General features: G+C 44.6%; 1 pseudogene; it reads right to left on the bottom strand.

Moving 5' to 3' along the window:
* Nucleotides 1-469: 469 nt before the first annotated feature.
* Nucleotides 470-12,505, bottom strand: LOC147432226 (DNA replication licensing factor MCM5-like; annotated as a pseudogene).
* Nucleotides 12,506-13,000: the final 495 nt, after the last annotated feature.

Genomic DNA, 13,000 nt, shown 5'->3' with positions numbered 1-13,000 from the left:
TGTAAACTTTTCATCGGTCCCGTGTTGCTACACTTTAGAAGATAGAAGAAGCCTCTTCAACCAGTTATACAAAAACATATCACTATAAACTTCAGCTTGGGGAGAATACATGTAACATAACCTGCCGCTCCTGGTTATATTCTAGTCAATGATGTCTAACAAAAATTCAATAGACAAACAAATTCCAATGATGATACTCATATGTGGTTCTCGGAGGTTTCCACATTGTTCAGTGACAAAGATTACAAGGTAATGGGAGTGTAACCCTCTTACACCTGTAGCAGAGATGGTGTTGAAAAACCCCCTTTCCAAGGATAATTTACATGAACTTCCATTGAGATAGCTTTGGGTAAGGCCAAGAGGTAGGCCTCTCATATCCACCTGACATTTTCTGCAACAGCATCAAATGTGCACATGACCCACTTGTTTGATTATATAGACAAGTCCACTTGTGTCAAATACACTCTCCCTACGCTTTCTGCAGAATGACCCACCTTTCTCTCCTGTATTCAATCTCATCTCTCTGGCTCATGATAACCAAAGCCCGTCTTACCTGCATTTAAATAGAAATGTTTTTAACCAATACCTTGAGGAAAGCAGTTGAGATAAGATGTGGCCTCTTGAGACAGCATTGCAACATCCTTAGAGTAAATACTTACACTCCTCTGACCCATCCCCATTTTTCCCAGTTCATCTACGAAGCGCCTTTCAGACATGTAACTACCAATATCCATGCGCCGCTTTATCTGCGTCTCAATTTGCTGCAATGTATTGATAAGTGTATCTAGCATTAGCAAGGTTGTTATGTTGCTACTCTTGCATAGTACATCCAAAGACTTGCTCTAGACTACCTAAATTTCAGTCCTCATTTCAGGGGTCACAGTGATATAGTCATCGAGGCCTGAGTGAGCCGCATCCAATGTGGATACATGAAACAATCTAAGGGCTTCAGTGACATGTTCCTCTGTGGCAGTTGCATCTTTGCCAGAGATTTACTTATCCATAGAATAGCTTCAAGCTGCCTGACTGTTATGTGAATGGCGTTTTCTTCACTGAACTCATGGCTTTGTTGCCGCATTTGCTGCATTAATGAACAACCATTTAAGCCCAAAACTTTTACTTTACCCTCTAACCAACAACTTTATGACTCCAACACATACTCAACCTCACCCTCAGCCAACAACTTTATGATGCCAACGTTTACCTGCTGGATTCGCACATAATTATTCTGTAGCATTGCTGTTGCAGTATCTGGAAGTCTTGCAGAGCAATGATGCCGGGAGTATTCAATGTACCTACAAACTAGGAAAGAAGTCAAGCAGGATGAGAACATCTTGGGTACTAACAATCCAATGATGCCGAGAGTATTCAATGTACCTACAAACCAAGAAAGAAGTCAAGCAGGATGAGAACATCTTGGGTAACAATCCAACTACTCTAGTCCGAATACTAGTGAATGTGTCGTAATATTTACCTCTTTAACCACTTATCTTTTTCTTTAATGTCACCATGCTTGCTTACTGCACCGGCACTTGTATGAACACTTACTATATGCTTTGCAATTTGCTGTAATATGAAGATAGACATCAACAAGGCTTTTTGTGAGAAAACTGTAGAAGGTCATCAATACATGCTCACTGAAGAAGGAAGAGGAGCAATTTGTGTACCATGTCTCGCTGATGATCTCTAGAATCTTTGACAATAAAGTTCAAGTTGAACTGAGATAAGATAGCAATCTGAAGGTCGATGTTTTCTTGAGCAGTCTAATGCAAAGCATAAACGAAACATGACCTGAAATGGCAAAAAGAATTGAAAACCTCTATGAGGTTACAACAAAAACGCAATTCACCTTTAAATCGTCATAGTGGCCAGACGGAGGATTCGCAGCTGCCAATACAGATGTTCTTGAGTTTAAAACAGTAGTTATGCCTGCCTTAGAGATTGAAATAGTTTGTTGCTCCATGGCCTCGTGTATAGCAACTTTGCATAAGACAGTGGCACCAATTGACATCAATTCATAGCTACTTAGGAAGTCATTATGAAACTTGGTATTTGGTAGTACCTGTCTTCTGAATGCATCTTGTCAAACTCATCAATACATACAACCCCTCCATATGCTAGAACCATAGCACGTCCTTCAAGATAGAATTCTCGTTGAAAAATATTTTAATATTTAAATCCAAAAACAACAAAAAATCATGTAATAGTTGCAATTCCTTAAAGTTGCCACCACGGGAGAGTGAAGATGCAGAGTATCTTACTGTGCTTGCATCTCGGATGACAGAAGTTGTCAAACCTGCAGCAACTGAAGAAACCTTTCCAAAGGTATATACAGTAATGGGAGCAATCTTCTCCACAAATTTGAGAAACTGGCCAACAGATTATTGGGCATTAGATCTACATTGCAGGACGTACACATGACCCATAAGCAATGGCACTTGACAAACTGCGATTTAGCAATAGACGGATCGCCAAGAATTAAGACATTTATGTCACCTCGGAGGCGAACCCATCTGGCAGCTTCTATGACAGCTCAACACAATGCACATAAGGCAAAGCTAAGAAAGAGCCTCAAGAGTCAAAACAACTAGAAGAATAGCTCCACGTAATACGTTTCGAGACCCTTCAAGCAGGAGACAAGAAACTACTTTTTTAACATCTTCATGACCAAAGATTGAGGGGGCAATCAAGGCACATAATGCTTGATAGGTGTCTGGCCTCCTTGCGAACTGCTTGAACTCTAGCTCCTGCCATAGATAAGATCATCAGGCAAGCGACAAAAATATTTTTATTATGATGATCCTATACCACTATGCTGAAGAAGACTTACCTCATCCGCTGTGAATGAAGAGATCCCCCTTGATGAGCTCTCAGTTGCCTGCTCAATTCCCACAACTCTAATGTAGGGTTGCCTTACAGCATAGCACCTTTTTGTTTGCAAGGATCAAGTGATGGTACCACAATTGAGTTTGTAAACTGAGCGGCCAATTGCTACACAAAAAAGGGACCTATCCAAGATGCAGGGTTGAGAGAGAGAGAGAGTGTGCACGCACCTGAGCAGAGGCTGGGGTCAGGAGTGGTGAGCTTGCACATAGGAGGCAAAATTCACAGCTTGGGTGATGTTGATGTTAAGCGGGCCTGTGAAGAAGGTGTTGTAGAGCTGGCGAAGACATTGCGGCGAGGTACTGATAACGGTCGAGAGGTTAGAGCACCACGTAGAAGGAGGCGTCGCCACGCCTCCCATGACATACCTAGGCAGTCCGACAATTCCAGCACCAGCGAATCACAGTTAGTGATGGAGGCCAGAGCTTGCACAGGCGTTGTGAGCGGGATGAAAACACACACAGCGCCTCTATAACGACCCGACACACACTCTTGGGAAGATACACACACACACTATGGGGCACCACTCGACTTACACAACACACCTGGCCGAGACAGGGAACACATCTCTGGAGTGAGAGGAGAGAGACTATCCACTTGCCCACTCCACACAGACACACACACACACACACACACCCAAAAAACTCAGCTCAAAAGAGGAGAATTTCTGATGTTTAGATACAATTGAGCTTGGGCCAACACCAATGGGGCAAACAGCTCACACAATATGGGTCCAAGATACCAGATACAATCACAAATTGGAGAAGAAGCTTCACTCACCGGAGAAGATTACACAGAAAAACAGCAGAAAAAGAGTGAGGAATTTGGCAAAATGGACAGCGCCATCGCTTCCGGAACGGCCCAAAACCCCACTCTACAATGTCAAAGTGCTCAAATCCGACATCGGATGAGCAGTTTACGGCCAAAACAGGCTCCAAAATGAGCAAAAACACACCTGCGGCTGTTCCTCCTCTCTTCTCCACGTTTTTTCTGGTCTTCTCTCAGTTTTTTCAGTTCCCACACTTAGCTTTATTAGTTGGGCACCCTTGGCCTTTTAGATGACCTCAAACGGACCCCGAACAGGCCAAAAACTGACCTCGCAGTGCATAGTTGTCACCTTTTTGCATCATTCGCACACCTGGCACTCAGCTTTTTTCCAATAATGCATCTCACCACCACGTGAAGTGGCCCCAAAAAAAGGTCCTCATGATGACCTTTCTGCATAATTCTCACAAGCAAACACCCACGTTGTGTCCGTCCTCATCTGCGTGCAAATATTGACCTCGTTCGCCCTCCTGACGCCACTAGATGCCATCTGACGCACCTGCTGACCTCACGTCGTCGGCCCGCGGATAGCTTCCTCGAGAAGTTTTACGCGCTACCAACTCCTCCTTATTGTAGAAAAAACACAATGGTACTAGTAACGATGAAAATCGATGCACTATGTACATGGTGTCCTACCTGTACACATGTGGGCCCCACGTAACCACCTGGCTCTGGAAAATGGGCAATACTTTATTTGATGCACCATGCATGGGTATGTACTTATGCGCAATCCCTTGCTCCAAAAAACTCCTGACATAATTTGCCCATCCCCTAGCCTGCTAGATCATTCATGATCAGCAGCAGCAAAGAGAGATATGAGACTCGCCGCATCACAAGTCTCCTCATCCTTCACCAACATTTCTTGCTCCACCGACAACTCATCTTGTTCCACCATCATCAATCTAGCATGATACAATTTAAGACGCAATCCATTTACCCTTGACTTATGTAGAACACCATCCAGGTTAGCCAGCTGATATGTGCCATTTGGAAAACACTCTACTACCTTGAAAGGGCCTTCCCACTTAATTTGAAACTTCTTTTGGAAGGTGTTGTCCAGCTTACTGTTGTAGCGCAAAACCAAGTCATGTTGCTTGATACCCTTACTTTTGACCTTTTCATTTAGCTTTGTCAAAGCCTTATCCTGCCTCTGCCCATAATGCTCCAAAGCGCTCATCCTATCCAACTGGACCTCTTGTAACTGCAAGAGCCTCTCTTTGAATGCATCACTAGGCGGCCCAAGCAACTTCTCTAACATCTTGACCGCAGGCAACTCTACCTCCACAGGCAATAGTGCTTCCTTTCCATACACCAAATGAAATGGAGTAAACCCTGTACCTGTCTTCACCGAAGTACGGTAAGCCCATAATGCACTAGGCAATTCCAAATCCCAATTCTTTCCTTGGTGCTCTGTCACTTTCGAAAGAATCTGTACCAACTCACCATTGAATCTTTCATTCAAGCCATTACACTGCGGGTAATAAGGAGTGGTATGCTGGTGCCTAATCTTCATCTTTGCACATAAAAAATCTAGCAGTTTAGCTCTAAAGCCAGGCCCCTTATCTGAAAGTAACTCCAGTGGCACCCCAAACTTGCAACATATTTCATCATACACAAATTTTGCCACATCCTTTGTAGTGATCTGTTTTACTGCTATAGCCTCTGCCCATCTAGAGAGATAGTCCACTGCCGTCAAGATATAGCTTTTGCCCCTGCTTGTGATAGGTAACGGGCCTATTGCATCAATCCCCCACTTTTCAAACACATCAAACGCCATAATGGTTTTTCGTAGCTCTGGCTTCAACACTCTCTTCCCAAATGCTTGACACCTATTGCAAGACCTACACCAATGGTGAACATCCTTGTGCAAACTAGGCCATACATACCCCTCTTGCAAAATCTTATGCAAGGTGATCTTTAGAGCAAAATGGCCACCACATGCGCCTTCGTGATTCTCTTCCAACACTCTGTAAAGCTCCTCCCGCCAAGGTACACGTCTCAACACGAGATCAGCCCCTTTCATGTATAAGACATCACCAATCAATTTGTACCTGTATGCTCTACGCACAAAGCCATACTTCTTAGACTTCTGAATCTCCTTTGGAATGATTCCTGTTAGCAAAAACTCCTCTTCTTGAGCCAAACTTTCCCGGCCATGATAAAGAGGTAAAGTGGTCCTCAACACAAATAGCTCCCCAATCATGCCTTGAGCTGCTTCATGTGCCTCTCCATTTAGAGCACGTTCAATGTGTCTGATACTCCATGCTTCAAACTTTTTTAACAGGCCTTTAATTCTGAAGCACATTTCCTTCAATGAGGTGTTCTTGCTCTTCCACACACCCAACACTTGCTTCACCACTAACAAGGCATCACCTTTTATGCTCAACCTTCGAACCCCATGCTTCAAACAAATGTGTAATCCGGCTTCCAATGTAGCATATTCAGCCTCATTGTTACTATGAGCATCCAATTTGAACCCTCTCTTGCATACTAGCTTCCCCTCTGGATCATAAAGTGCTATACCCCCTGAAGCTGCATCATGGCTCTTTCTGTATGAACCATCAAAGAACAACACATGTGCATTGCTGATCTGTGGCACTTCTTCAACTACCTTTCTCACCACCTCTTCCTTAACAACAAGGAGATTCTCCTTGTAGGTCAACAAATCAGCTAGGGTAGCCCTTGTACTATCTTCCACTAGAAAAGAGAACTCAAACTCTTGCAGCTCAATTACCCATTTCTTCACCACATTTGACATGTTAATACCATTAATTAACTGTGGCAAAAAGGCATAACTCGTCAAGAAAACAAAAGGCCGTGGTAGCAAGTAATGACGAAATCGTCGACAAGCAAATATTACACTAGCCATCACTAGCTCTACTTCCGATAACTTTCTCTCCGCTACCAACTTCACTCGGCTTGCACAATACACTGGCCTCATATAATGGCTGCCCTTCCCCTTTTGCAATAGCATGGCTCCAATGGCATCATCCCCCACTGATGGATTTACATAAAAAACTTTCTCCCAATCAGGAGCCTGCATGGCTGACAACCCCCCTAACACCTCTTTCACCTCTTGAAACACTTCTTCACACTTGTCATCCCATTGCAATGGATCATGCTTTGCCACTTGCTGTAATGGATAAAGAAGCTGCGAAGACAATGGAATAAACCGTGCCATGTACTTCACTTTGTGTATAAAGGTTGCCAATTGCTTCGTACTCATAGGTGATGGAAGAAGAATAATAGACTTCACCTTATCTGGATCAGCCTCAATGCCATTTTCTGACACCATATGGCCCAATAACTTCACCCTTGGCTGTGCTAGATGACATTTCTTTGGATTTAGTTGTCCTCCACATTCATCATATCGAGCCAATACCATCTGCAGCTTCTCATGGTGTTCAGCCCTACTGCTATAAACACAGAAGTCATCCATAAAAGCCTTAACACAACTACCAATGAATGGTTCCAGCACCCAATTTGCTCTTTCTTGATAGAAAGATGGTCCATTTGACAACCCAAACGGCAACACTGTGTAGCAATAGCAGCCCCATGGCGTAATAAATGTTGTTTTTGTGCGGTCTTTAAGAGCAATCTTCAATTGAAAATAGCCTGAAAAACCATCACACACACTGTACCTCTCATAACCTGCCACTGAATCCAAGATCTGATCGATGAATGGAAGAGGATATGGGTTCTTCTTAGTGGCTGCGTTTAAGGGTTTAAAATCTACACAAATTCTCCACTTCCCATCCTTCTTTGGACTGACTACTACTGGACTCATCCATTCTGTGGTCTCCACTGGAACTATGAACCCTGCCTTCAATAACTTGTCCACCTCTACCCGCAAGGCTTCCATTTGCTCTTGACCCATCCTTCTTATCCTTTGCCGTACTGGCTTAGCACCTTCTTTCAGCTCTATATGCATCTCTTCACCCTTGAACCCTCTGATCTCTTCATATGAAGTAATGAACAAATCAGGAAAACTAGCCAGCATATGCAAAAATATATCCTTCTCCATAGCTGAGAGGTCTCCACTAATCATTTGCGTCATTAATTCCTGCTTCTTTGACAACTCAACCTTGGTTTGCATCAGCCCTTCAATCACTTCATAAGGCCCTTCACTTTCATCTTCAACTTCATTCGCAAATGCGACTAAACCACACTCCTGGATTTCTTTATCCATCAAAATAAATGCAACATCAGCATCCTCGTCACTGCTGGTAGTGCTATCACTATCCTCATCTGTCACCGTGGAAGAGTCTTCATCACTAGACTCATCCTCATCTTCATAAAGCTCCTCTAATCGTTTCCTTGTGTCCATATTATAAAGCTTCTTGGTACCTGTCTTTCCATAGAGGCTAATTGTACCATGTCGCCAATCTTGAACAGCTCCCACTGCACGTAACCATGGTCTGCCCAGTATAATAGGATATGCTCCCAACCCTGCTGGCATCACATGAAAATCAACCACTGCCTTTGCATCATATGCCTCCACTTCTAAGCTCTTTACAACACCCAAGCATTTTACTTTTTGATGGTTTGCCAATCTGATCCGAAAACCTGACACCCCAGCCACTATGAGACCCATCTTCTCAACGCATGAGTGTGTTATGACGCATATTTGGGCTCCGCCATCCACATAACCTTGTCCCAAATTTTTCCTTTTATGCCACACATCTACTATTGGACAAATGTCTGGTAGCTCGTCCATTGCCAACACCTTCACTGAACCTCTCTCTGGCTCTTTCTCCATTGGGTTAACCATCCTCTTCCACTGTCGCTTTAGCTTAGGCACCATCTCTATAAGCTGCCCAAAAGTAACATCTGCCTTCCTGCTCGTCAGATCCTCCTTCAAGTCATAGCTTAATTGCCCATCCCCTAGTGGAAAATCTGAAACATGAAACTTTCGACGAGCTCTCCTTTTCCTCTTGGCCTTGACATCCTCGCCTTCATGGCTCTTTCCTTTCTTCTTACTAGGACCTGGGGCACTTCTTCCTTCCTTATCCTCTGTGGTCCTCTTCCCAATAGGCATCACTAATGTATCCTCTAGCTTTGATGCCTTCTCCAAGGTGACTACACTTAGCACTTTTGTCTTTCCCTTTTCCTCCTGGGTCAGTCCACTGGTTCCTTCGTCTCCCTTAATTTCGATGCCATAATCATTTGATCTAGTTAGCACCTGTCTTGGCAATGGATACATGTCTCCCCCCATCCTTGGTGGCTTATCACATTGCGGGCTGATGTGACCCAACTCTCCACAATTATAACATGTGGGCGTCTGCCTCCAAAACCTACTATTACTTTGTCCAGCACCATTCCTAGGTCTTTCTTCACCTCCTGGCTGATTTGCAAACCGCCCTCGACCTCGATTATTTCCCACTTGACCTAGCATGTTTAGGCTGAGATTCTTCATCAGATCAACCACTTGCCTCATGTCTTGCCTTAGGCCATCATCTTGCACTGCTGTAGTGACCACTGCTGGCATAACCTGAGTAGTAACAGGAACCACTGGTTCATGATGAACCCCTGACATGCGCCCTTGTAAAGACTCTATAGGCTGAAATTCAGACCTCATTGGCAAAGACTCCACCCCTAACTGGCTCATTTTCCTCAGCTTCCACTCTTTGTTCCTTGCTACCTCTAGTGCATCTTCATATGTCCTAGGCTTCTTTAGCTCCACTCTCCAACGTATATTCTCCCAAAGACCAGCCAAGAACCTGTCCTTCTTCATCATGTCAGGCGGGGGTACCTGTGGTGCTAAAGCCTTGCACATTCGCTCCCATGCCAATGAAAACTTACGTATGTACGCATCTACTGGCTCACCTTCCTTTTGCACCAAAGCCTGTACTTCTTGCCACACTTTGTCAGGGTCTTCTATCTTCACAAACTCCACTTCCAATCCATGCCTTAGATTGTCCCAACTCAATCTTATAGGTGGATCAGCCATACGCAACTCCTCTTCAAATGCTTTGGACCAAGCTCGTGCATCACTCTTCAAACAAATTTGGAGAAGGCGTAACATTTGCGTAGGGTCATGAATCTGGTTGCTAATGCAGGCAACCTCCATCTTTTCCAAAAATTCTTCCACATCTTCATCACTTCTTCCATGAAACTCGGGATAAGAGAAAGCCATGGCTACCCAAATTATGATGCTTTGAGAACCCCTTCGAACACACGTGCAAGAATCCAAAACTTTTCACTTCCCAATCCCTAGAAACTTCAATGGAGCTCAACTTTAGATAAGGACAAACACATGCACATCAAATGAGTTTTCATAGTTGATCATCGGAATGACAACAGGCAAAGGACATTCCAGGATCTCTCTCAATCTTCTTGGCCCAAACATAAAGACTATGCGCTGCTGGAAAAAGATCTTCCTGGACACATGAACATTAATCTGAATTCTTTGCGTTAAATGAAAAGGAGTGAACTGAGGGCCATTTTGATCATCCATTAAAGCCAACCATGAAGCTCCCAAGAAGGCACACCTGACTCAACCTCTGATTTTGCCAAAATTTCAGCAGCATAACAGCATAAATGGCTCAAAATACCAAAAAACCAGCCATCATAACTTGGAAAAATTTTGACAGAGTTTCCCCAGAAGTAGAGCAGTAGGAACCCAAAATATAGACTGTCTATGTATGCATAAACTGTCAACAATAGAACCCGAGCATCAAGTAGGACTCACTAGTACATAGCCTATGGCGAGGTCACGAAAAGGGTGCTCCAGCTACCTGTATCACCGAAAGGATCTCCACATTTGAGAATCCCCCAGCTCAATAAAAACCTCACGCTATCGACCCTCACACGAAAGCTAATGCAAATCGCGTATAGTCAAGTCTCAGAAATGACTATCTTCCAGACCAAGTCTCAGAAATGGCTGGGACTGCCAAATAAAACCATATGTGGCTCCACAAAGGCGTACAATGGCAGTTTCCACAAGTAACGTACAATCCAACAGACAATGCGCTCAAATAGGCGCCAAGTGATGCATTCCCACAACAACTCCAAGTAACATCACTGTACTCCAGCTACCTGTACCTGTGTGAATCACCTGTACCTGTCCCTGTCCCTGTTCCTGTAACCTGTAACCTGTAACCTGCAACCTGCAACCTGTAATCCCGAAGCTCGAAGCTCGAAGCTCGAAGCAGAAGGTACTCGAAGAAGATCCTCCGTGGGGGCGCCAAAAGAATGTGAGCGGGATGAAAACACACACAGCGCCTCTATAACGACCCGACACACACTCTTGGGAAGATACACACACACACTATGGGGCACCACTCGACTTACACAACACACCTGGCCGAGACAGGGAACACATCTCTGGAGTGAGAGGAGAGAGACTATCCACTTGCCCACTCCACACAGACACACACACACACACACACACACCCAAAAAACTCAGCTCAAAAGAGGAGAATTTCTGATGTTTAGATACAATTGAGCTTGGGCCAACACCAATGGGGCAAACAGCTCACACAATATGGGTCCAAGATACCACATACAATCACAAATTGGAGAAGAAGCTTCACTCACCGGAGAAGATTACACAGAAAAACAGCAGAAAAAGAGTGAGGAATTTGGCAAAATGGACAGCGCCATCGCTTCCGGAACGGCCCAAAACCCCACTCTACAATGTCAAAGTGCTCAAATCCGACATCGGATGAGCAGTTTACGGCCAAAACAGGCTCCAAAATGAGCAAAAACACACCTGCGGCTGTTCCTCCTCTCTTCTCCACGTTTTTTCTGGTCTTCTCTCAGTTTTTTCAGTTCCCACACTTAGCTTTATTAGTTGGGCACCCTTGGCCTTTTAGATGACCTCAAACGGACCCCGAACAGGCCAAAAACTGACCTCGCAGTGCATAGTTGTCACCTTTTTGCATCATTCGCACACCTGGCACTCAGCTTTTTTCCAATAATGCATCTCGCCACCACGTGAAGTGGCCCCAAAAAAAGGTCCTCATGATGACCTTTCTGCATAATTCTCACAAGCGAACACCCACGTTGTGTCCGTCCTCATCTGCGTGCAAATATTGACCTCGTTCGCCCTCCTGACGCCACTAGATGCCATCTGACGCACCTGCTGACCTCACGTCGTCGGCCCGCGGATAGCTTCCTCGAGAAGTTTTACGCGCTACCAACTCCTCCTTATTGTAGAAAAAACACAATGGTACTAGTAACGATGAAAATCGATGCACTATGTACATGGTGTCCTACCTGTACACATGTGGGCCCCACGTAACCACCTGGCTCTGGAAAATGGGCAATACTTTATTTGATGCACCATGCATGGGTATGTACTTATGCGCAATCCCTTGCTCCAAAAAACTCCTGACAGCGTCTGCCCTGCTATGTTGCTTGCCAGGAGAATCATCGGCAGCATAACTACGCACAAACCCATTACTCCATACCCAAACTTGCTGCTAGCCATCTTCTTGGATTCCCGTCTACTGCAAGCTCTCCTTGGCATAAACTCGAATACTAACAAACGCACATTCTTCTCCATGTAGAATCCTTTCAGAGAAACCAGATTGATGTGCGACATGCTACCGATCGCCACAACCTCTGCTTTGAATTGGTTATCCATGTTGTGTTGTGTTGAAACTCCAACTTGATCCAACCGCTTAACTGGCACCTTGACAAACCCATTGGCTTCTCTTTGAGCTGAGGTAGAAGCTGATAGGATCTGTAAGCACTCCATGAAGTCCAGTGCCCTTTCTATTGCTTTGAAAGTGTCAGCTTGCACTCCCTTCCATAACTTGAGTCTGTGCCGAAGCATGCCACTGCTTGACATAGCTTCTTGCAAAATATATGTAGAGCTACTACAAACATGGGCTAACACCTTCCTCAATTGGTTTCTTAGCAGCTTCTCAGAATCTCGATGGCGTGCAAGGAATGGGCATGGTCAATCGGAACGCAAGTAGAGTTGAAGTTTGGCATCTGGTATTCCTCTGGACAACTGCATTTTCTGGTGGGCTCATCTTGTGATGTGCAAGAGGGCTTAGTGAATGTGATTTGGAATCCAGGAGGACAACTACATTCTCTGGTTTCTGGGTTGCACTCATGCGTGCCTGCGCTCATCCGCTTTCTGCTGGTGCAGGAAGTGGTGGCGCAATCAATGAGACTTGTTCTTCGAACAGGCTGTATTTGTAGCTGACTGCATTATGACATGGTCTGCTATATACACTGTGAAGTTCTGAACGAGCGATTTTCCTTTTCGTGTTGTTGACTCCATGGTTCAGTTGAGCTACTCCCTTGGTTCAAGACACACAATGTGCGTAAGATTTTG

The sequence above is a fragment of the Adiantum capillus-veneris genome, chromosome 20, assembly GCF_014529385.1.
Source record: "Adiantum capillus-veneris isolate H3 chromosome 20, ASM1452938v2, whole genome shotgun sequence".
NCBI lineage: Eukaryota > Viridiplantae > Streptophyta > Polypodiopsida > Polypodiales > Pteridaceae > Adiantum > Adiantum capillus-veneris.
The sequence above is the reverse complement of the archived record's forward strand: the minus strand, read 5'-3'. Positions and strand labels throughout refer to the sequence as shown.